The sequence below is a fragment of the Corapipo altera genome, unplaced genomic scaffold (genome assembly GCF_003945725.1).
Source record: "Corapipo altera isolate COAL_440 unplaced genomic scaffold, ASM394572v1 53, whole genome shotgun sequence".
Taxonomy (NCBI): Eukaryota; Metazoa; Chordata; class Aves; order Passeriformes; family Pipridae; genus Corapipo; species Corapipo altera.
This window is the reverse complement of record NW_020884900.1, coordinates 8594951-8618856: the sequence shown is the minus strand read 5'-3', so window position 1 is coordinate 8618856 and position 23906 is coordinate 8594951. Positions and strand designations below refer to the sequence as shown.

General features: G+C 39.0%; 1 long non-coding RNA gene across 1 annotated transcript in view; it reads left to right on the top strand.

Moving 5' to 3' along the window:
- Positions 1-4083: 4083 nt before the first annotated feature.
- The window catches only part of LOC113950137, an 81336-nt gene continuing 61513 nt past the window's right edge, over positions 4084-23906 (top strand). Inside the window, exon 1 of the long non-coding RNA XR_003528675.1 lies at positions 4084-4173. This is a non-coding gene — a long non-coding RNA (uncharacterized LOC113950137). The remainder of the gene's footprint in view (positions 4174-23906) is intronic.

Sequence of the window (23906 nt, the reverse complement as noted above, 5' to 3'; positions counted from 1 at the left end):
AAAAAGGAATATGGTAACTTTAGAACCTATAGAACATGTGGTTTCAAGGAACCAAGGGCCATTCACTAGGTGCAACACCTTTACAATCAGAATGGTTTTCCTTTTCATCAAAGAATACACTTGATAGATCTGAAGAGAGCCACATCCATGTATTTTTTTAAATAAGCTCTGCACCCTCCTTTTCCTCTTTCCTTTATTTTTTTCTATTAGAATTGTTCTGTTGTAGATCCTAAATATTTACATGAAGGAGGTATTTTGACAGGCTGATCTATAACAGGAAAGCAACAAATAAACAAATTCATGTCTACAGTATTTTAGATCCTGGTTTCCTGAGCTGCTAAGTGTTTATTTTTCCTATTGTAAAAACCTTCGTTGAAATACATTCAAAATGGAGTTCACATGGCAGCTTTCAGGCAATATCTAATGTTCTAACATAGCTGTAATACAAACTTCAGCTTCCCATACACTGTGTAGTTGGCTGAAAAAGAAAGCAGCTGATTTATCGGAGCCTCCGTGCTGTAGATGAGTCTTCAGAAAAAGAACATGTTGTGCTTTGCAATTGAGACTTTTTTGCAAACACCTAATAAACCAGAAAAGGAAAGTTTTACTGGGCTTTGTGAGCACATTTTTCTCTTCTCACTGGAGCACCAAACCTAGTTTGTAATCCTACTTTCATTTATTTCATTCTCCCCTGAAATTTCTCATAGCACAAACTCGCTCAATTCTGGCTGGCTAATTTGCATCTCATGGCCTGCAGTATCTCTTTAGGAGGTGAACTATTAAAAATACATTAGCCTGGTGTGGATAGTAATGGGCCAAATGCTGCTGGTTTTGAAGGCAATCTGGGAAGCCTCATGCTCTTTCTGACTCTTGATAGCTATGCAAGCAAGTTGTTTGCTTTTTCTGTCCTTGGACTTTAAAAGTTCTAGCAGCAGATGTAGGTAAGATTATTGTTCTTCTGAAAGTCTGGGAAGTTCCTTTCCAAGCTTGCTCTAATCTTTAATGTTACCCTTATTTCTGTTCTGCCAGAACTGTGTCCTATCAGCATCCAAAAATGTTACACATAACTTTGGCTTGCTTACAGAAGATGATCCAACCACTAACATTTGCCTTCTGTAGCTGAGCGCTGAAAGAAAAAAATAATCCACATTTGAAATGTGAGACTTCACTGCTGTCAGTTTCTGGAGTTGATTATTAGGACTGTGATTTTTATCTACTCACTTGTACAGTAATTAAAAGCAATTCCCTCATCAGTTATCATCCTGCGAAGCCAGCTTTTAGGCAGTGCTTGATGTACAGTTTATTAACCTAAGCCCACATTGAAGGAAAGGTGACATAGTTTAAAAAGTAAGAATGAACACATCTGCTCTGAAACAAAGAGCTGAATGTAAAATAGATACTTACTGTTAAACCAGCAAAAATGGCAATGTGATTTTAATTGGCAAAATAGGAGTAATTACTTGGCTTGGGCCAGGTGTACACCTCCATTCTGTCCACTCCCATCTGTGTCCTTTTTTACGTGGATTATTTTCTATGTGGATATATCCTGTCATGATGGAGTAGGTGGTTAAATAATTAAGAAGGAAATCAGGGAATCAATAACAGTTGCATGCTGAAGAGGAAGAGCTATTCAGCTGCCTGACAACCTTTGCCACGCCTTCTAGCAGGTATTGATGGGTACAAATGCGTATCAAGATATTTGATGTTAACTGGATACTGTGCCTCTAGCTGCCAACATTGTAACTGAGGACATCTTTATTGCAGGAAAGAAATGTAAAATAATAGGCAAGAATAAGCATGATGTTTACCTGTGATAACTTTTCTGGATGGGTGCTGGAGACAAAATATGAGGCTGAATGAAGGCAAACTGAGAGTGAACTCAACAGTGGATCTATGGCATTGGACTTCTCTTAACTGTTGAAAGTGATATGGAATCTTGTGAGAATACTCAAATATTAGAAAGAAAAACCATTGACAGAAGAAAATTGAAAGTGTAACACAAGTCCCTAAAGCATATGTGCACCTAAAGCACCAGCATGGAGGTGTCTGAGAAAGGTATGTAGAAACAGCTCTGATGTAAAGAGGCAGACTGCACTGTTTACTGATGAAGTTGTGGTTTATGCAGGAAGGGGAAACAAAGAGGTGAAAATCTACTACTGATTCCGCTTTTTAAATGCATTCATTCAAGGCAGTCTGACAACAGCATGGTGCGTGACAGACAGGAAAGCAATGTGCAACCCATGGTCAGCCAGAGAGAAAGCAGTAAGTGCCACAGAATGTTGTGCCCACCCCCAGGAAGTGAATGAAGAACTGCATGGATTTTGTTTTAAATGGAGCTGAACAGTAATCCCAGGAGATTTAAGAGCTGAGATCATGCAGTGGATACATATTTCACACCTGGAGATAGAGACATGCCTGAGATGAGCCAGGAAATGTATCTACAGGCCAGGCATGAATACCCAGTTGAAAGCATATATGGAACAGTGCAAGCTGTACAAAGAATATAGTGATTGACAAGAAACGCCTCATGGAATTCCAACCCAGCCCTAGGAAAAGGTCAGAACAGACTTGTCAATTCCTAATGAAAGAAACTTAATGGCACAGTGGATTAATATCCCAGTTTTTGGAAGACGCACAGGCAAGAACAGTGATCAGAAAACTGAAGGTACAGGTTTTGAAATGTGTGATAACTCATTCACTGGCTCCTGATACTCTTCATTTAAGCATTTGAAAAATTTGCTAACTTTAAAAACTTCTGCATAAGATTTATGTTTCTGAAAATACAGAACACAATAGGAAGATGCCTTCAGCCTTGACAGCAGCCAGGAAACTGATGGCAGTGTTAGGTGGATAGGAAGGGTGTTTGGCCTGGTTATTTTGAACCTCTTAAATGCTAAATGTTCCCATGGTTTAAATAGATACTTCTAAGGAAACTAAGCAAGTGCAAAGGACCAAAACCCCAGAGATTACTCTATGCAGGAAGGTATGTATGAAATTAGTCATTATTATGAAAAGTAACAACAAAAAAATTGTTACTGGATACAGGATGTGAAATGAGAAGAATAAACAAGAAAAATGAAACTCAAGACACCTTACTGTGACTCGAATCAAAGATAGCACCAGGAATCATAGTCTGTTAGGCTAATGTAACCAAGACAAAAAGTATGTGAAGTGTGTGATCAACACAGAGGATCAATATGGCTGATTCTTTTGAGTGCCCTCAATAGTAATAGAAAACAGGGAAAATGAACAGTACAGAGAGAACTTGGTGGCTTCATCATTGTCATTTGGTGGTGTTTTAGCTACTGCAGATTAGCCTGCCTGGCATCCGTTTGCTACCCTGGTGGAGTGTCAGTCGACTTTAGGTCCTGCGTCATCTCTGCTATTCCTGTGCAGATGTCCTGGATGCCTGACGAGCTCTCAAATGGCACCAGGCACCTGTGTGTCGGGCAGGAATCCTGGCCTTTGCTTTATGAAGCAACACGTTCTTGAAGGGCTACAACAGTGTGGTAATGGCCACAGCCAAGTATAGCAGCAGTGAGCGAGTTGGACAAATCTTTAAACAGGTAAGCCTGTGCACTAATTATGTTCTGCTTGGGTCTTCTAAGGCTGGCTGTGGGCTGAGCCCTACAGCTTCCTGCCTTGGCCGAGAATGGATCACCTGTGGGGAGCTGTGTTTCCCAGAGCAGATGGGAGCTGTCGGGTTCATAGTCAGAAATGATGAAAAGGGATACAACATGTAACAGCTCCCTTTGGGCAGGAGAGATCGGGGAGGGGGATAGGTGGGTCTCTCCAGCCAAAGAGAAGATATCACAGATAAAGATGCTTAAGGAAGATGCTTTAACAGGCAGTCAGGTGTCTATGTAAAACACACAGAGGAGAAAGCAATTAAAAGACCTCTAGTTGATTAAAAAAAAAAAAAGTTGAAGAAAATGCAGTTAGTCTGAGAATAAACTTAATCACCAAGGTGCCCTTGAAGTTTATCAGACCACCAAGAGGTGCAATATCCTAGACAGGCAATGAGTTCTCAGAAATACCCTTCATCTAATCTTTTTTTTATTATTTTTCTCTACCCTAGGACGATTGACGTGTTTTGGTTTGGTTTGGTTGAAAGGCTGAACTAGCTTGCCAGAGGGAATTCAGAGGAAACCAGAACATTTTCCCAAAGAGAGGGTAAAGCCCAGCCACACCTTACAACATCAAATCTTTAGTCGTGTACCTGCCTGTATAGCACCAGCAATATTCAGTGTTTCTGTAACATCATTCATACAAGAATTTCAAAGCACTTCATAAGCACTAATTAATCAAACCTCACAAACACACAGCAAGCAGCAACTTTGCCCACCAATGAAGTGTAATCACTTCTAAAATGGAACATGATGGAAGTTTGATATCTCATAACATGATGCAACAGGTCAAGGCAAGTAGAACAGGAGCAACTGAGGGCACTTGGGAAGTACCCATCCTTAAACAGCTTTGCAGATACAGTGCTTCACTGGATATGCTTTGTGGAAATAGTTGGTAAAAATATTTTTGTGAAAAAGCAGTTTTTGTATTGCACACAAAAGAACATCCATCTCTCTAGCCAGTGGCACCTGCAGTCCTAGAGATCGTGAAATAAACCACTCTGATGTGGTTCTTGACCTTCAGGTGCTGCCACCTGAGATTCCTCAGGGAGAGAAGGAAGCGGTGTCAGAGCCTGCAGGGTTCTTCACCCGGACGGCGGTTGGGTACTGGAACAGGCTCCCCAGGGAAGTGGTCACAGCACCAAACCTGCCAGAGCTGGATGGTACTTTCAGGCACATGGTGTGATCTTGGGGAGTTCTGTGCAGGACTAAGGGTTGAACTTGATGATCCTTATGGGTCCATTCCAACTCAGCATATTCTGTGATTCCTCTACATTTTAAGGGACCACCTGGCACCTTTAGTACCTTACCCCTCCTCAATGGGTCTCTCAAAGCTGTGATCCCCAGCTATAAACCTCGCTCCAGTGCAGAAGCCACAGGGCCTAAATTAGTGCCTTCTCTTGGCCCAGTCAAAGCTGTCAACGTTCCAGTTGACTACAGTGAGAGAAAGATTGGGCTGGCTCAGTTTCTTTATATCTCTTTATATTTCTGCCAATCCGATCTTGAAGGGCGGACTAATTCAGATGTATATATGCTGCTAATACTCCGAACATGTGTCTTCCCAATTAAGCATATGTTGAACAACCTTCAGCTTTTCCTGTCTGTAGGCAAAACATCTCTGTGCTTTAGGTCTCCTGTCCCATCACTTCTCATCTCTTTTGGAAGCAAATGGGACAGAGACTTTTCTTTTTTTTTTTTTTTGACATCATGCAATAACATTATGTCGTACTTGTGTAAAACAATGTGCAAACCATTAAGTAGAATAATGAAATGCTGGAAGTTAAAACAATAAGCTTGGATGATTTAAACCTTGCTACATTTTAAATGTGCAATATGTTTGCAAGAATGAAATTGGTCTTTGGGGCTGAATAAATAGTACAGATATCCAGCCCATTTTGGAAAGAACAAGTAATACCTAGGAACATAATTTAAACCAGTCTTGTAATTAGCTGGTCATTTCACATTACGAGAGTTCTGGTCTTGTAGTTTGGCTTTATAAATGACCCATATAGTCATCTTGTAATTATACATGATACGTTTAAAAAAACCCAACAAACCCCACCAAACTGTTTGGATGAGAATTTTTCCTTTGGCGGAAGAGTGAAGAGTAAATTATTTAGATGGATTATGTAGTACACTCCCCATTAATATGCCATTGCAAACTTATTTGAAAACCCAAGATCTGGAGGCTGCTTTAACCATACCTTCAGGTTATCATAATTTTTCCTGACTTCACTTCCTGATCATGAAGTAACAAAGTATTTTTAGTCAAAACTCATCTCTCTGTACTTCCACTGTACTTCTACTAAATAATGAATATTACTGTGAATGCAAAAATATGGCTTTGTTCCTGATTATGGTATAAACTGGAGAAGCAGAAGGTCTATTACAGAAGTTCAGTCAAACTTTTGCAGGACTGAATTGAGAACCTAGCAGGACTTTACATTTCCTTGGAAATTGTCTTCTGTCTGCAGCACACAGCATGAAAAGTTTCTGTCTTTCACACAGGGTCAGCTATGTACCATGCCAGTACTGAGATGGAAATCAGAACTGTCTTAAGGCTGTTATCAGTTACCATCATCTTCTTAACACCCTTCAGAAATCATTTTGGTTCCCTGGAATCAGGGAGAGTTTTTCCTAGTCACATTTCCCTTATAACTTCACTTGTGGCAGGTTAGTAAGTGATAAGCTGCAGAGGAAGGCATTGTAAAGATGCCATGTGGAGTTTTTTATTTTTGTTTTTCAAATCAAGCATTCTGCCAACAGAGCATGATGGTACAGGTACTTCATTAAACTGACTTTTTGTACACTTCAGTCTTGCTGATTGCCGGAAAGCAGCTACAGCAGAAAGTTGGGAGCTGGCCCCAAATTTGACTTCTATACAATTAAGTAAGGATTCTTTAGCAGGCTGAATTATATCCTCAATATCAGCATGTCTGCAAATAAAACACCTCAGTGAAATAATTTCTAGGGAGATTCTAGATTGTGAATCATGATGCTGTGTTGTGAAATTTTGGCTGCAGTAGCTGTCATTTAAGAGACTTTCTGAATGCATACATTTCAGTCCTCTAAATAGATCCTTTTTACCAACCTAAAAATTAAGAAATTATTCTTTCTTTTATTTATGTTTTTTATTCTCTTGAGTTTACAGCTTTATTGAATGTACACTATTTATAGATTTCATGCAATAAAAAATACACTGTGTGTATCCACATACATATGCTAGAAATTAAAAGTCGGGGGGGGAGAAATGAAAAATTCATAGCCTTGGATGTTGAGAAAGTCAGACCTGCTGTATCCCCTTGAAGTCACCTAGGTGAGGTTTTTTGACATAATGGAAGCATCAATGAACTGCTCTTGATTAAAAGTTTGACAGGTTGACACTATCCCCCTGAACTGGAAGACTGGGGTTGAAAGAAAATTTTAATACAAACAGAATTTCATTAATACCACAGTTTGCTATAATGGGGGTCTTTTTTTCCCCCCACTGTTATTTTTGCTTAGATGGTGTCATTACCTTTTAAAGGGGAAAGACACTCTGGTTAAGCTTTGTCTCAGAAACAATGTCATACTAATGGAACGGGAGCTTTCAAGTGAAATATGAAACAAACTGTCTGGAATAGTTCTGATTCTCCAGGCACAAACAAAACCAGTTTTAATAGGATGGTTCCTTTAAATGCAGGCTCTATTCATTGAGCCAACCCTTTTTTGTAGAGAGAGTGCGGGAATTCATTAAACAGTATAAAATAATCAATATAAACAGAATATCAGAATGGCCTTACATCTCCCAAGATCCAAAAATGTAGCGTCACTTCACTTTATTACCTTTTGAGAGCTTTTTTTCTCTAATGTGGTAACTGTTAGAGTCTATCTACTCTGCTCAGTGTTAGGGCTGTCATGATGAAAGTGCATAAACAATATAAATAATAGTTTTTGGCACATGAAAGGAGCTCTGAGTGGATTGTTCTTTTGGAATCTAACTGTCAGGATTTTTGTCTGACTTTCAGGGATTTTTTATTATTATTTTTTATGTTTAATCCAAAAATTCTTATAATCTTAAATTGATTATTTGAAAAAGCATCATTCTTTTAACATTTACATTGCAATTTAATATTTATAGCTTGATGCCAGGCAATTCTTATACAATTTAGTAAATATTTATTAAATCAGACATGTTCTTAAAGACTTATAGTTTTGTAACCACTCTCTATTGCTAATACTCTTTGAAGCGGAATGTCAGCCTGCAAAAGTCAGTTTCTATATTGCCTCTCCAGTCCTTGTCTGCAGTGATCCTCCTTGACTTCTTTTCACTGCTGAATAGTTAAATAGTTTAAGTTCTTTCAGATCCTTGATATTATCAGGTTATATAACCTCCCACTCCATTCCCATTCATCATCTCTGCAATGTAATATTTTCACATGGATTTTTGACTTCGTATTTGAGATTTGCACAGGTCTTTAAAGCTTTGATTGAACTCACAGCATCTCTTCTCGTGATGCATTTTTAATTTCTCATTTACAGGCAAGTAAATTGAGTTACTGTGAGTTTACAGTCAATATTTTAATGATACCATTTAATTGTAAGTGTTGAGTTTTTAGATGCAGAGCTTGAGGCATATTTAACATGTTGATTGCAGACTCAAACTCTTTTTTGAAGATAAGTGTTGAAGTACTGACTCACAGTGGAAAGCAGACAGTGTACATCTTCTCAGTTTGGAAACCTAAAACTAAGCCATCTAGATCAATGAGTTTGATGAAATGCTATAAACAGCTTATCCAGTCACCAACAGTCAGTAATAGAACTTGGGCATCTGCTTCACATTTTCCTGTTCTCCAACCATGCCATTCCTCTCTCCTTAAAGCATCAGTGACAGATTAAGTAAAGATGGACATGTGAGGAGTATGGGGAAGAGAATGTTGAAAACAAAGCAATTCAGAGCATTTTATCCTTTGTAGCCAAGTCAATGGCAGGTGTTCTATGTCCTATTACAGCCTTGATAGTGTGTTATGTTGCATCATTTCAGCATACTTTCTCTCAGACTGGATGACTAAATGTCAGTTCAGATAGCAGTTGTCCAATCCAAATGATCCACACTTGGATGGCAGCAGGTGAACAGAAGACTGTCCAGTTCAGGAGCCTACTCTATCACTCCATTCATGGAAGGCTACAGATAGTCCAGATTTTTTAGTGGAAGGAAGCAGATATAAACTAGAAAATATTTTCCTGTGATTTTACAGTTCTTTTGTGATTGATTATGGGTCTACATGTGATGGAGAAAAGAGCTCTTCAGAATAAATATGAATAGTTCTGATTCTCTGTCTTCCCATTTATTGACACAAAATGGGCAATAGACAGCGTTTTATAAGCAAAAAATGTTTCACTACATTAGGAACCATTTCTTTGCTAAAACACCCATGAAATCAGCCTCTTGACATATTCCCCAGCAAGTTAATCTGATTGTGATTGGGTCTGAGTGAAATGGAAATGAGAAAATTCCAGGAGCATGTGAGCATACAAGCAGATTTTCAACCCATTCTAAACACAGGTTGGCTGAAGACATTACTTGTATAGGCCAGTAAATGAAAAGCTGAAGTGCATCTGAATGTAAAAGCCAAAATCAATTTGATTTTAAATGATTTTCAGCTGATTTTAAAAAGCAATGGTGTGGAACTTATGTGTAAGGTTAAAAGGCATCAATTGTATTCCTTACAGACTAAAGCAAGCTTATTTTTTCTCCTTTATTCGATTTGTTATTTTGTTTTATCCCTCTACTCTTTTCAAGGACCTGTGTATCACTTTACCAGTTTTAGTTGGAATTATTGGACCAACAATGCAAAGTATTTTTATACACAAAACTGAACACCAGATGGGACTCCATGAATATTATATTATTCATGGCCAATGAATTAGAGATGCCTTAAAAAAGAAGTCTGCCGTGGCACCTCTTCAGCTTTATTCTAGCTGCAGGGTTCTTTTGCCTGTTCCTTGAGTAAACCAATGAACTCTGATCAAAATCCCCTTTGGAAATAGCAAGAGCTCTTCCCATTGAATTCAGTAGGCTGCTGGTCAGGCTGTGATTACCGTTCATTTACTGAGCAAAATGGTCCTGTGATACAGGATCCATAATGAGTCTGAAGAAATCTGGATTCAAATTTTGTCCTTGTTTTGCCTAGTCTTGGCAATCTTGGGAAAAACATTTCTTCTCTCTCAGCTTTTGTTTCCTAAACTATAAAGTGAGAAAAAAAAAAGGCCTTTATTTTTCATCTTTTGTTATCTGTCAATCTAAACTTTACTGGTTTTGTCTAGAGAATTTATTTTTATTGCATGTGGAGCAGCAGCAACCCCTGCTTATCCCATTTGAAAATCAGGATTTAGCTTCTTACAGTACTTGGAATATTGCACTGCTAATTAAATTGGAATTTCAGAAATATTTTGGTCAGTGACAAGAAACATAAGGTACCACAGCTCCTCAGATTGGATGGACGGACACTAGGCAGGGAATTCAAATTGTTCTAAGTGATTGCTATTTGTGCTTTCAAAAATGCTTCTCAAGGTAAGGACCCAGAATTGTGGTCAAACGCAGGTTTAAATTGTGTGGGGAGTTATTCCACAATGGAGCTAGCAAGAATTTAAATGAGTTTAAATTGGAGCAGAATAGAGCTGGCTGAAATTTTTGCACAAATATCCATGATTAAGAATGGTAACAAATATGTCTGTGCTATTAATTATAAAATCCCGTATGATAAGGGATTCAAAAAACCCCTAATCTATTTGTCTGTCAGTATTTTAAATGAGGAGGAAACAAGCTGATTTCTGGGCCTTCTTTACATTGCTGTAAATTGAAGTAGAATTTTTTCCAGAAATTAGAATGTGTGTCATAAGATCATTTGTATCCACTCTTTCTATCCTCTCTGCATTCCACTCCTTATGGCTTCCTACCCTATGATTTAGTTTTCTGTTTGTATTTATAAGGGGATTTTATCACTAATATTTTTACACAGTGTAATTAAAAAGCAGCTCCTTATTGAATGCAAGGACTCTGAACTCAGTTCTCCATATTTGATAGACTACTTGTAAAGCAAAATGCTAAATCCTATGTATGAAAAGAGATTAAGACCTTCACAAAAGATAAATTTAAGTTAGATTCTTATTTATGCATTTATTTTCCAGTGAAATTGTTTAAGTTCTCAAAATTTGGAACCAACTTAAGTAACAGAAGGTCTGAAATCTCAGTCAATTCCCTTATCCCTTCACTTCCATTTGAAGATGCTTCATAGTACAAGATGTCAGATTTCCAATCTAGGTATTTACTGTCTGTGCACTTTTTACTACAATTTTAAAGTATTCTTTGTTTTTAAAGCTTCTGTCTCCGCAATAGTAAAAACTTAGTGATATAAATAGGCTACTTAAATGGCCATTAGCTAATCCAGCTTACTTACAGTAATACAATTGCATGAACACTTTCTTAATTTCCTTTCTGAAAACATTCAAACTATTCTGAAAAAAAATATTTGTCAAGCTGAATTTATTCAAGAACTTGGTGCATAATCTTTAGTTGGTGTAAATATTATAAAGATTTTGTGCACTTGTACTTTTGTGTGCCAAAATATCGCTATTAAGTTGGTGAACAGTTATAGGTGTAGCTACACAACTGCAAAAAGTTCTGGGACAATACTGAATACGAAGTGAATGATACGAATCTATAACAGGTTAACATCTTAAAAGGTATACCTTACCCTGAACTCAAAAAGACCCTATATACAAGATTTAGAAAAGGTGCAAGCAGTGAGCAAGTTTCTGGAAAGATTTCCATATGAGAAGAGGTGAAGCAAAATGGACTTAGAAATACAGGTGTGAAGGCTGCAAAATTCCTCTTGATACCATCTTAAATTGTATGAAAAATTAATAGGGAATACTTAATCTCTGTTTCTTCAAATTGTTAATAGTGCTTAAACAAATGGAAGCGCTTTTTCACATAAAAATTATTAATAAACTGTGGACCTCTTTGCCGGAGTATATTATAAAAGATTAAGAAAGCAATTAGCTAGACTTGTGAAAGGTATTCTTGCCTATACAATTAAAAACCAAAATCCTTGCTATTGAAAATAAAGGTCTTAATACAGTCTCAGTTCAGGAAGTCTGGAAGAGCTGAATTACAGGATACATCCCATAGAAAGGAGCTCTCTGTGTTATATAATGCTGAAGCATTGCTTTTCCAAAAGTTTTTGGGTTTGTGCTTTCGTATTCCACAATGGAATTTGATGGAATGTAGGAAAATCTTACAGCAATGTTATGCCCTGACAGTTGTTTCACTAATTTAAAGCTGTCACACAGACACACTGTATCAACATCAAATACAGTTTCTTTCATTTCCAAGTATGCTGGTAATGTACTTTCTCACTCTGGTACACAGCAACTTTTTTTCCTGTCCACATTTCATACCCCAGGTCATAACTTGTATATTCCATAGCATAAATGTAGAGCATATAGCAAGTACTTAAAGAAATGGTTCCGTTCACATGGGCAGGGTTTTGAGCTTGACTCCCGGTAGCATATGCATGCACCTAGATGCAAACGTGAAATAAAGCAAGAATGCCTAACCAGAGGCCTACAGGTCACTCTAAAATTATCAGAGTTTAGCCCTGGACTGTATTCATCTCAATAAGGGATTGAAATCCACAGTAATACCTAAAATCCCAGAATTCAAGTCATCCATCTTATGTTGTGAAGCATGTTGGACCAGTGATGATTTTTTTTTCCCCTAGAGCTAATCTGGCACATAAAAGATGAGAACATTAGACATTTGCTTCTTTTTATTGCAAAGTAGTAGCTGTTTTTTGACAGGACAAAAGTTGAGTCACTCTCAGGAGGATTGCACTACCAACCTACTCATTGCTATATGGTATTGTCTCAGCAATGCAGAGCCTGCTGTTATCCATTACTTTCGCTTCTCACAGAGCTGCTCTGGATTAGCCAGGCAGATCACTGGCTGCTTAGCATCTTCCACACTAGCAGCAGAAATAGTCAGTCCCTACAAACCACTCACCTTGACAGAGACAGCTGCATGGTTTTTCCAAGTAGTATTTTTATTAGAGTTTGACTGTTACTGGAAGTGCTGACTGAGCCCATGGCTAGAACTCCCTATGGATTCACAGTGTGTTGCACATTTCAAGAAAGGAGAGGAACCTCAGGTTTTTCTTATCATCTGTGCATGAACTAGCATTCTCAGAGTCTAGGCATGCTTCATGAACCAACAGACTTCCATTATGCCAGGTCTCTGTGAACGGAGTTACTGCGTGGCAGAGAATGGTGAAGGAAGCCAGTAAACTTTATTTTTTCTTGTTGGGTCTTCTAAAAGTAAGAAACTCAGTTTTTCAGGCTGACTTCCCCTTCCCCAGTCCACACACAGCCATTCCGATTAGCCCAGCCGCTTTATTGAAACATTTCTTTCTACCAGCTACAGCAGCAAGAATATGTGAAAAGTTGTTGAGCTTATGTGTCAACGAGAGGAGGAGAGGAGAGCTCACCCACTAAAAAGTGACCAGTAGCCAGCTTGTTTGCTTCACCTTCAAGTCTCCCTTTACTGGATGGAAGCACCTGTAGAGGCAAAAATCACTTGAAAGTGATAGCCTGGATAACCAGCACTCCTGAGCTTGGGGCTTTGAAAGGTGGGTGAGGGGGAAAGTTTGGGTGCATAAATAAGCTGAAAAAATCCTCACTGTCAAATGAAATGTTCCTCTGCTTTATCACCATTATTTTTAGTGAGATTTTGCATTATGGTACTTTGAGTTTTAAATTAAATGTCAAATATAATTTGGCACTACAAAGAATGAATTATGTGACTGCCCTTAGAGAAAATCAGAAGGCTTAGCTCTGTGAGTTAAATTGGTATCTGCCTTATACTGAGCTGATGTGGGCTAATTGATTACGATCTGACAGGATACCATATTGCAAATTCAGCACAATCTCTTCCATTTTAAAAAAAATAGACCTAAGGTACCTTTAGGGAAAAGCAAAATATCTTCTGTAAAACAGAACTGGGAGAGGAAAGAGTATCTTCAAGGGCTCTCTTTTGCACTCATGGTTTAGATTCCCCAGAAGCCCACACTTCTTAAGGGTACAATATGGGTGTTAATATACTCCAGGTCACTTTGGAAGCAGGTTTGCAATCAAATTTCAGGTTCTTCTGGCATAATTTGAACGAGCAGCAAAACATTTTCTCAGTTAGCTGACTAAATCTATCTCCATAAGAACTGAGATGACAAAGTGCCACTTTAGGTCATTAAAGGAGGGTAATACATTTTAATCAACAATTACATGAGGAAGGACAAACCAAATGCTATAGCAGTGGGTCATTTTATAAATTCAGTACTTGTGGCCCTCTACCCTTTCAAAATGGATGATGTTATTTCCTGGAAACATTAGTCTTAAAAAACTATTGTCAAGTAAACAAGCCTTGTGTTTCTCACAGCCTTCATGTCTGTGTAGTCTGGGTTTAATTTTCTGTTAAGTACGGGTAGTGTTGGGGGGGGAGAACTAAGTCTGAAGTTCTAATGTAGTCAGGCTGGAATCTGTCACTCAGCTTATTGCATGTTGATGACTCAGTGCAGTTTCAGCTGTAAGCAGACCATGATTTATGGACACCAAGTGAACTCCTGCGGCAAAAACCAGCCATGAGATCAGAGCAGCAATAGGGCCCTTTTTTGGCAGGAGACAGCGCCTGCATTTTTCTCATTCATGCCAAACTGCTTTGCACGGCAATTAGCTCTGTCCTCATTTAGTCTCAAGTCCCAAAGGGTAATGAAAGTCATATATCATCTTCAAGGCTGCTAATTATCCAGCTCAGTTACAGGTAGGCTTTGTAACTGTGAGAAGGGTCTGTCTGCTTGATATTTATTGCTCTTCCAATAAGCAAGCAAAGGAGAAGGGGGGAAAAAACTTTCTTGAAAGCTTGCCCATACCCCTTGCCTCAGATCCTTGACATACCTTCTGCAAATGTGCTAGTCAAAGGGGAAATGTCTTCATTCCACATATCCATTTTTCATGCTGTAACTAAACATTCAGCAAGAACAGAGCAAGTGCTTGAAACATGAGAGAACATACATTTGGAGTGAGCTTGTCTCTAGTTGTTTGCTTGTGGAAAGACAATCTTCTGAATAAACAGACATGAAAACAGGAAGAAGGGCAATAGGGAAGAATGAAGACCTTCTTTCTCCTCCTCTGCTCCTTTCTCCTTCCAGCCCTACAGCACACACCACAACACCATCTTGGGAAAATGATGGGGTTATAGAAGTGTGTTTGTTTTACTGAAGATATACCAGAGAAGCCTAGAACACCATATTTGAACCCTCTCATCATCAACCCTGAAATACAGTAAAATTCAAATCTCTATCCAGAGTTTGGGCCCTGCTGGCCTTTCTGTAACAGGCTGGACCAGATGCTTGACAATTTCAGTTATTTTGGAAGATGATATTAATAGAACCGGGTCTTGCAGTTAGGAGCCATCATTTGCTCTTGTCAAAATAGTGGCTAAATCAACAACTCCTTAGCTGAGTCCTTACTCTGCTAAGGAGTGAACTTAAACTTGGATGAAACACTTTAAAGTTTTGAAAAGGTTTGATTTGCTTTTGACTTATTTGTTTGATTTGTATTTTACCTCTTTATTTCACACTTATTTTGATCAGTAGGCCTGCAGATTGCGAGGTCCAAAACTGAGCAATCTGTTGCAGTGTGAACATGGAGACATCTCCAAATCCCATCAGCTAGTGAGGCAGTTGCCAAATGTCCTAACTGCCCACAAAAGTCTTATGCTTCACACGAAAAGCTTACAGAAAAGCTTTCTCCACTATTTCACATCAGCTGGGTGCTTTTTTGTCACAGGTGGTAGTGACTGCTAGGAAAAAAGCTACTGTGCCTATACAGGAAAGCAGTTTTGCTATCTTCAACACAGGGCACAGCAGTGCATACACTGTGCAGCTGACCTGTGTGTGTACAGCATCCATGGACTGACATCGCATCTCAAGGCACGATGTCTGATCTCTCTGATATTGTGAAGGCTCCCATTTACTACAGGCTCCATTGTCTAAAAAAATCCTTATGACAACCTTTTTATGCAGAAAGGCAGCTGTCAAAGCAAGCAAATGGAAAGGGAGCTGGGGCAGAAGTAGTCTGTAAAGCTCAGCAAATAAAGAGCTTTGGCTGGCACTGACCTGTGGCTGGAGGTTCAATGAGCAGGAGGAGCAGAGGTGCTGGTCGTCGTTTGTGCACCATGAGGGCAGTAGGTGACTATACTGGTAGAAGGCAGAGAAGAAAAGGACCTACTGCCCTAGTGGAGACAACACTGAGAATCAGAGAGTACACTGCTAGGTATATGGCTCTTTGGGTGGGGAGCTGAACTGCAGCACGGTGGGAGTTCTACAGCCTTTCAAGGCTTTGAACTGCCGTGTGGCATTGGGAGGGGCCCAGCACTGCCCTGGTGCCTCTGGGTATCTCTGCTGGATTCATCCAGGCCTGACTTTCATTTCTGTCAGCAGCAGGAAAGCACTTAGAGGGTGGGGATTTGAAAGAAGGAGAGGAAGTTCCTTATTTTTTTTTTTACATCTCCTCTTCCTATCTTTGCTAATGTGCAAAAATGGAGGATCAACTTCCATGATCAAATGTGATTTTATTTTTCATCGTGTTAAGAATGGCAGACAGAATGTTTTGCATGGTTTTCTTCTTGGTCTAGAGGAAACACTAGAAAGCTGGATGAGATCCAAGCAGTTCAGATACCAGGATTCAGAGGCGCATTGCAAAGGAGTGGGTGCTCATCTGTCGTCATTGGCAGGTTCTCTTGAACTCAGCAGGACTCATCTGATTTATACTAGTCACGGAGGTACCCTGCAAACCTTGAGTTATTTGTCTGCGTTGTCTTTGCCAAGTTTCCAAACCTGTTGACTTGAACTTTCAGTAGTTGCATTCCAAGTGCTCTCACCCCACCCTTCCTGGCAATAGGTATCCATGCAGATCCTCGTGATGGCCGTGGGAACTGCTGTTGTATATCCTACTGCAGAACAGAGCTCTGGTGTCTGTAACCCGATGTCTTGCAGAATCAAAGACTGTGGCACTGTGCCACTGGTGATGAGGTGAAGGGCAGTGAGCTGGATGGAAGTCGTCACTCAGGATCAGAGTGGTGATCTATCTAATCTGGTATCATGGAACTGATAATGGCCAGTGCTAACTGCAGTAGAGGAAACTGCCACTTTTTCTCATACTATTTAATTCTTCTGGTATGGGTTTAGATTACTCTCTTTCCTCAATAGTGAGAATGTCTGTTTCTGAAAAAAAAAAGTTGACTTTGCACTACTCATTCTGTAGTCTCCTAGACTTGTCTTTTTACAACTCTTAAAGGTTTTCTGCTCTCTTCCTTGTGTATTTAGCAGACATTGGGGGATGGATAACAGAAGAATAAAACGTTAAAGGCTTCATCCAAATTCTGCTGAAGCCACTAGCATATTGCCTTTTCCATTCTACCATTTGGTTTAGATCTGCCTCCTAAGCCAGCTTTTCATGTAATGCTAATTAGCATGACACCAATATTAAATATAGTTTTGGAAGTAGTAGTCTCTGAGATGAAGATGAAATTAATTAAAAATGAATGTTCAAGACTCACAGTTCCTTGTCCATAGAACTTCTATTACAATTTCATTCAATTTGGTTTAATTTTTCCATTTGTTGTCTGACCTCTTGAAACAAACATTTCTCTGACAGCTCTTTCCCTTTGTATTATCAATGACCATGATATCATAAATGCAGGTATCCCAAATGCTAATTATTTATCAGTAATTGGATTTGTTGTTGTGTGGCAAATAACATGGGAATCTGTTGTTTCCTTTCTTCACCACAAAGGGGTGATGCTTGGGTGTAGTTTTGTATCAGCCATGGCTAATCTCCTTCTAAACTTCATAAAGGTAGTGAAAGGGTGTGTGTCCCTGTCCTTGTGTTGTGTCAGCAGCAGCACACATCCAGCTGTGCAGCTGCACTGGGGACTGGATCTGGCTGACTGCTGAGGCCTGCAACTACATGTGGTGACACAAAGCGTGGAGGACAGACAGGTGAGGTCATGGAAAGGAAGGTTTGTCCCTTTCAGTAGTACTTCAAAGTTCAACTAGATGAAGCTGACCATGAAATCACATCTTTACTGTAGCTGCATCTATACCCTTTCCATTTTGGCCCCAGTTTGTTAGATGGTTTCTTCAGCAAGTGAGAAGAAAAAAGAAACATTTAGACATCCTTAATGTGTATAGAAACATGCAAAATAAAAAAACCCCAATCCATTGAAGCGATTAAAGTCTTCCCTGTAAATACTTCTGTTGTTTTACATTCCCAGTATGCCAGAATGGTGCTGCTGCAAGTGGAAACTAAAAGACTATTCTTGGCAGTTGTGTGCTTTAGATTTGTCACATAGAAGGATTTTCTGAAAAGATAAGCTGAAGAAGTGTTTCTAGGTAGGATTTTAATTTGAAAATAGGCTATGGAAGGGGAGCCTGAGAAACATGTAACAGTCAAAGTCTTTGATCAAGTTCTACCTCAGACCTCTTGTCATTGCTGCATGGACCCTTCACAAGATTCGACTGCTCTCCAAGTATCTAACCACAGTGTAAAAAGAAATCTGCTGTAAAATAATTTTAATGTTCCCTTTCAGATGAAGCACAAAAAAAAAAGATTGGGGGAAACTCTGTTTATGGTAATTGAACTGTGGATTTTCAAAGTTGTTCTCGAGTGTGAGTTAACTGCTATGGAATCTTGCTCTGCTTAGTCCTTGTGGCAAACTGTTGTAATAAGCCTACATGTTGAACAGTTTGGACTGCAAGAGAACTCCAGACATCTCTTGGTGAATTTTTTTGTGGTGGGGGGACCCTGACTGACTCCCGTCCCAGTTGTTGTTGTACAGGGTTGTTTTCCCCCTTCTTAACTACGCTGTCCTAGAAGCATTACCATGTTTGCTAGTGGGCAGCAGTGGGTCCATCCTGGAGCCAGCTGGTATTGGCTTTGTCAGACACAGGGGAAGCTTCTAGCAGCTTCTCCCAGAAGCCTCCCCCACTGCCAAAACCTTGCCATGCAAAACAAATACATCCTTAACCATAATTGTGTAAAAATTCAAACAGAGAATTCAGGTATTCAAATTTTTTTGACTAAAATTTCTCTGTGTATAAAATTGTCAGGAAGGAATAGGCATGTTGTGTATTTTGTCATCCTTTAAATCTTATTTTTATGGAGAAATGACTAAAGAATGGGTTGTACAAAGTACCAGTCAATACATGTGATAAGGGAAACATGCAAAAGAGAGGTCTGAAGTGTGAGATATGGACATGAGATTATTACTTCTTATGATGAAGAGATTTAGTTTTTTAACTGTGCTCAACAGTTAATGTATTGCTTCTCATCCTTTTGTAACAGGCAATCATTAAAAATTAGACCAGTTCCAACAGGGAACACCTCAACTGGGTCTCATCTGATAAATGTTAAGCTCATTGTCAGGACTACCAAACCTTTGGCATGTGTATGTGAGGAAGGAATGTTTTATGCAATCTCTTCTTATATATTCTGCTCTGTATATGTTCTTGTACTATGGTCATCTCTCTAATATCATATACATGTCATTCCACTTTACAATAAAGCAAACAAAGATGCACTATGAGCATAGAACAAAAGATTCTAAGGTTTTCAGTGTAACTTAGTGTTACTTCTTAGTAAACTACTACTTAGTTTTCAGTGTTACTTCTTGCTTCGTAAAGAAGTCTTGAAAAACCCACAAGAAATCCCATCTCTTGTGCAGATGAACTCTGGCCCTTCTATGGAGTGTCCTTTTGGGGCAGAGGGCTGTAATTAATGATTATGGTCTTCATTTTGGATATATACGTAAGTATGCTGGAAAAATAAAAAACCCCTGTTTTTATATTAGTTTGAAATTTTATGAAAAATCATTGTAGATACTTTGTAGCACAAAACAAAGGTAGCTTGGTCACAGTACTACTGATGAAACATACAGATGCACCCTTTTATGGGAAGTTACCTCTTGTGAACTCCCTTGAGAATCTAATAAGCAATACGCAGTAGCTGGCTAGTAAAACAATGCATTTATTCTATGCTAATTATTTAATACTGAGTTTTTAAGGGAATAATAGAAGGCTCTTTTTCAAATTAAATATTGTGTGTCTTGGTCAGATAGGCTACCTGTTGTTCATGGTTCTCTTTCTTTTTCCAAGAGAATCACCATCCCTGGGCTCCTCCACTGCAACTCAGAAAGAGTCGTGGCACCCCTGAGCCTTTTTTGCTTTGACAACACTGGCAGGATAAAGGTGGTGTGTAAAGACCAAATGTATTCTTGCTGTTTGAGAAAACTTCCCAAATATGGAAGACTTTTTTCTAGTAAGTAAGGAGTTATTTCGTAATTGCTGTTTTGTTTTGCTCAGACTGTTTGAGGTTATTCCTATCAAGACTCATAGTGATTCTTTACCTGGCAATACCACATAAGTAAGTGTGGCCATGCATAATTCTTACCTAATTGTGTTTCTAGGATATATCTCCTTATGATTAATTAACATGCTTATTAGGCAAGAAAGAAAGTTTTTTATTTACTAACACAGTAAACAAACTCCCAACATACCAATGTTTAGTGAACTGTCAGTGATAGTCATTGCTTTCAGATTCAAAAATCATCACATTGAATAATTATATTCAGAAGCGATCCTTTTTTTCCTATCTTGCTTCATATAGCTGGACTCATGTTATATGAATTTCAGTCTTCAAGCCAAGGCAACCATTCAGTTGTCCTCATTCAAACTGAAACAGATTTTCTTTTAAGTCCATTACAGTATTTGCTCATTCTAGGCTATTTCAATACCATTGTTAAACAAGCAAAGGAACAACTCTTCCTCTAGTTGATTTTGGAAGCCGTACCATAATATCATAGGTTTGGCCTGGCTACTAGGAGCAGAGATTGAAGTATCCACGAATTCCAGTGTCTCTGCAGTATAGTAACTAGCACCTGATTTGGGGCAGGGCTCAGTTATGGCTTGTGGTAGATAGCTGTCCAAGAAGAGAGCAAGAATTGTAGGAGCTCTTCCAGCTTTCATGGCTTCCTGAGTGCACTCCTACCACCCTGACTTCTGCTTCCCCACTTCTCAACACCTCATATATCTGTGTCTCAACTGAGATTCACTGGCAGAGGAAAGCAATCAGAGCTTGCCTTTCAGCTTTCCACATAGTTCCCAGGGGCCTATGTGCCTTACAGGCAAAAACATTTTGTGCTTATTGCCAATACAGATATTTTCCTCCTATTTATGGGTACGTCAACACTGAAAGTGCTGAAACACACAAGCTGGTGCAGCATGAGGAGGTCTGGAACCAAGAATGGTGGGAAGGACAGTGGATATATCCATGCCTGCTTTCTAGAACACTGATTGGTATAAGAAACATCGTGGTTGTGCAAACACAGTCAAACCACCTCTAAATCTGAGCTCTTATCTCTGCACATCATCACGTGGACTAACCATTCAATCTGCATCCTGGAGTCAGATCCTGAAGTCCTCAGTGAGGGAAAATTCTCATTGGAGTCTGGCAGAAGGAACATATCATTCTGTTCAAAAACACTGAATATGCAATAGCAGCTGTGAGTTGTCAAATCCAGCATAGGATTATACCCCACATCATATGCTTCAGCACTTTATACAGACTATGTTTAAATTAATTTTTAATTAGCTCATTATACAGATAGAAGATCTGCTCATCTCAAGTTTTATAACCACAACTTTGCCTGCAGGTCTCTCTATCAGACAGTTGGATGATGCCAGCACCCAACTTCAGCTGGAAGTGCTCAAACCCTGCAGCAATGAGACTAATATTAAAAGCCCTGATAGTATCAGGCACCACACTTCATTATATCACGACTCAATTCCATCTTCAGGCCCAGCCTTATGTACTATAAAGAGCTTGTGGAGGGTGGAGGTTTGTGACAGCTGGAAAACCTACATCATGGAAAGCCAAAGATATCTGACTGTGCATAATGGTGCTACCCAGAACCTCAGTACAGGTTTGGATGATTAAGTGCAAGTTAAGCCCACCCAAAGTGATTAATATGAATTGTTGGTCCAGAGATCTCAAACCATAGATCTCCCTCTTCTGGTTGGAGAAGATTTTGTAGACATACGTGCCTGATGAAATGTGATGGTACCACTTGCCTGTAATAGTATTACCTGCTTTGGAGACACCAACTTTCCTCTGTTTCAAATCTGTCCCCTATTGTGAAATACACTGTAGATGTACATAGCTTGAAGCATGAATAGAAGTGGCTGAGAAAATACTAACTTTATGGACCTGGAATGAAGGTACTTCTAAAGCCATTTGGGTTTGCATAGGAAGTACATTGCACAGTGAGAAACAGGCCACAGATCACTTAAGGTCCAAGTATCATCCTTACCTCCCTGGTACCTGCATGTTAATAGTTTCTTCATTAAATGTTTTTAGTTGCATTAACGTATTCTCCTTGGACTTTTTAAACTACTCCAGTGTAAAAAACTGACCACAGTTATAGTGAAATTATTAATAAATTTTGTCTTTTCTTTTTTTTTTTTCTTCCATTTGCTATCAGAGATACCCTCAAAAACTAATTTCCATGAGATCAGGAGCTGGACATTTTATATGTTTCAGTACGACTTTTTAAGGATAACTGCACTGCAGGAGGATAGTTTCACACTGATCAAACAGAAGCAAAGGCTGTCAACTTAGCTTGACACAAACTGTAAACTTGAGTCAAAAATTCTTGTGAAAAGGTGTATGATTTGTTCTTTATGCTACAACAAATCTTTCTAGAAGGATATTCAATCTCAATTTAGTTTCTGTGAAATCCTGTTCTTGGCCCATGTGGAACCATAATACACTTCAGTAATGAGAGGTTATCCTGCTGCAAAGACTCCTTAAACTATTGTCCAGCCATTCACACCTCTGGAATTTCATAATAAATTAAATCAACTGAACACATGGGGGGGTTAGACAATGAACAGATCTGAATGAGTGGTGAAACCAATGACTCATCTCAGTCTCTAATTTCATGCCTGTTCAGATTGTTTATCTACGAAGAACAGGGCAGGGAATGTGTGAGGATATATGTGCTGTTTATTTAGAGCTGTAGTAGAAAGTTAATTCCTAAGGAGAAGCTCTGTTCCAAAGCAGAGACAGAGAGAAACTGATTTGCTATAAGGCTGTAATGAATTTATTTATTTTAATGACATTCCTTGTCTTTTATGTGTAACAAAAGAAGATACTGACTTTCTTCAAAGTCCATCTGTTTGAGATCCTTCATTGTTATTGATTTCCATTCAACTCCTTCCAGCTTCTCTATGAGTTAATGGCATTCAAGGGCCAAAGCTTTGTGATATATTTGCTGTGGTTTTATCAATGCTGTACAAAGCCTCATCTCTTTTCTAGTTCCTGATTGTGGTGAGCCTGAGGATGGAAAACTAAGCAGCACTGAAGAATTTCAATATCCTATTTCACTCCAAACGTACATTAAATTTGCTATTCACTTTGAAGTCAGCAGAAAAGCCCTGACTGACATCAACTGAGTATCTGGATCTGTGTTTCTGACAATATTACTGCTTGTCTGGTGTAGCAGTCCCTGTGGCCTCTGAGAGTGAAAAGTAGCTGAGGCACTTTCTCAGAGGCTGGAAATACTAAGAGCCCAGATAATTCACCCTGTAACTAGTCTGGCATCCCTTTCCCCTGTTCTTTTCAACTTGTTCTGTTAGTACCACTACCACTGTGTCATAGGTCTGTGCTGAATTGTCAGTAAGCATATAAATGGGGGGATGGAGGTAACTGTTGGGCATGAAAGGGGCAGTAAGTAGATATTTTGTTTACCCAAAAGTGGGAATGTGTTCTCAATGAACTTGGGTATTTCTCTGAATATAGATGTTGCAGAGAATTTTCTGTAAGAGTCAAGCATCCTGCCTCCAAAAATAACTTTTGCCTGATCTTTCAAAACCCTTTGCAAGGTACCTTGCCAGTTATATGTTGCTGAGCAGGAAGGTTGAGAGGATTATTTCAGCTGTGGCAATCAGTTTACACCTTCAACCACAAGATCGGATTACTTTTGGTATTTAATTTTGAAATATTTCCCCCAGATGTACTGTACCTTTGCATGTTTCCCGGATGAATTTCATTCTGTTAGTTCCTGCTCTTATTTCTAAGCTTCCTCAGGTCCTCTCTGTTATTTCTTTGTCTTTGCTTATGTTTGCAACA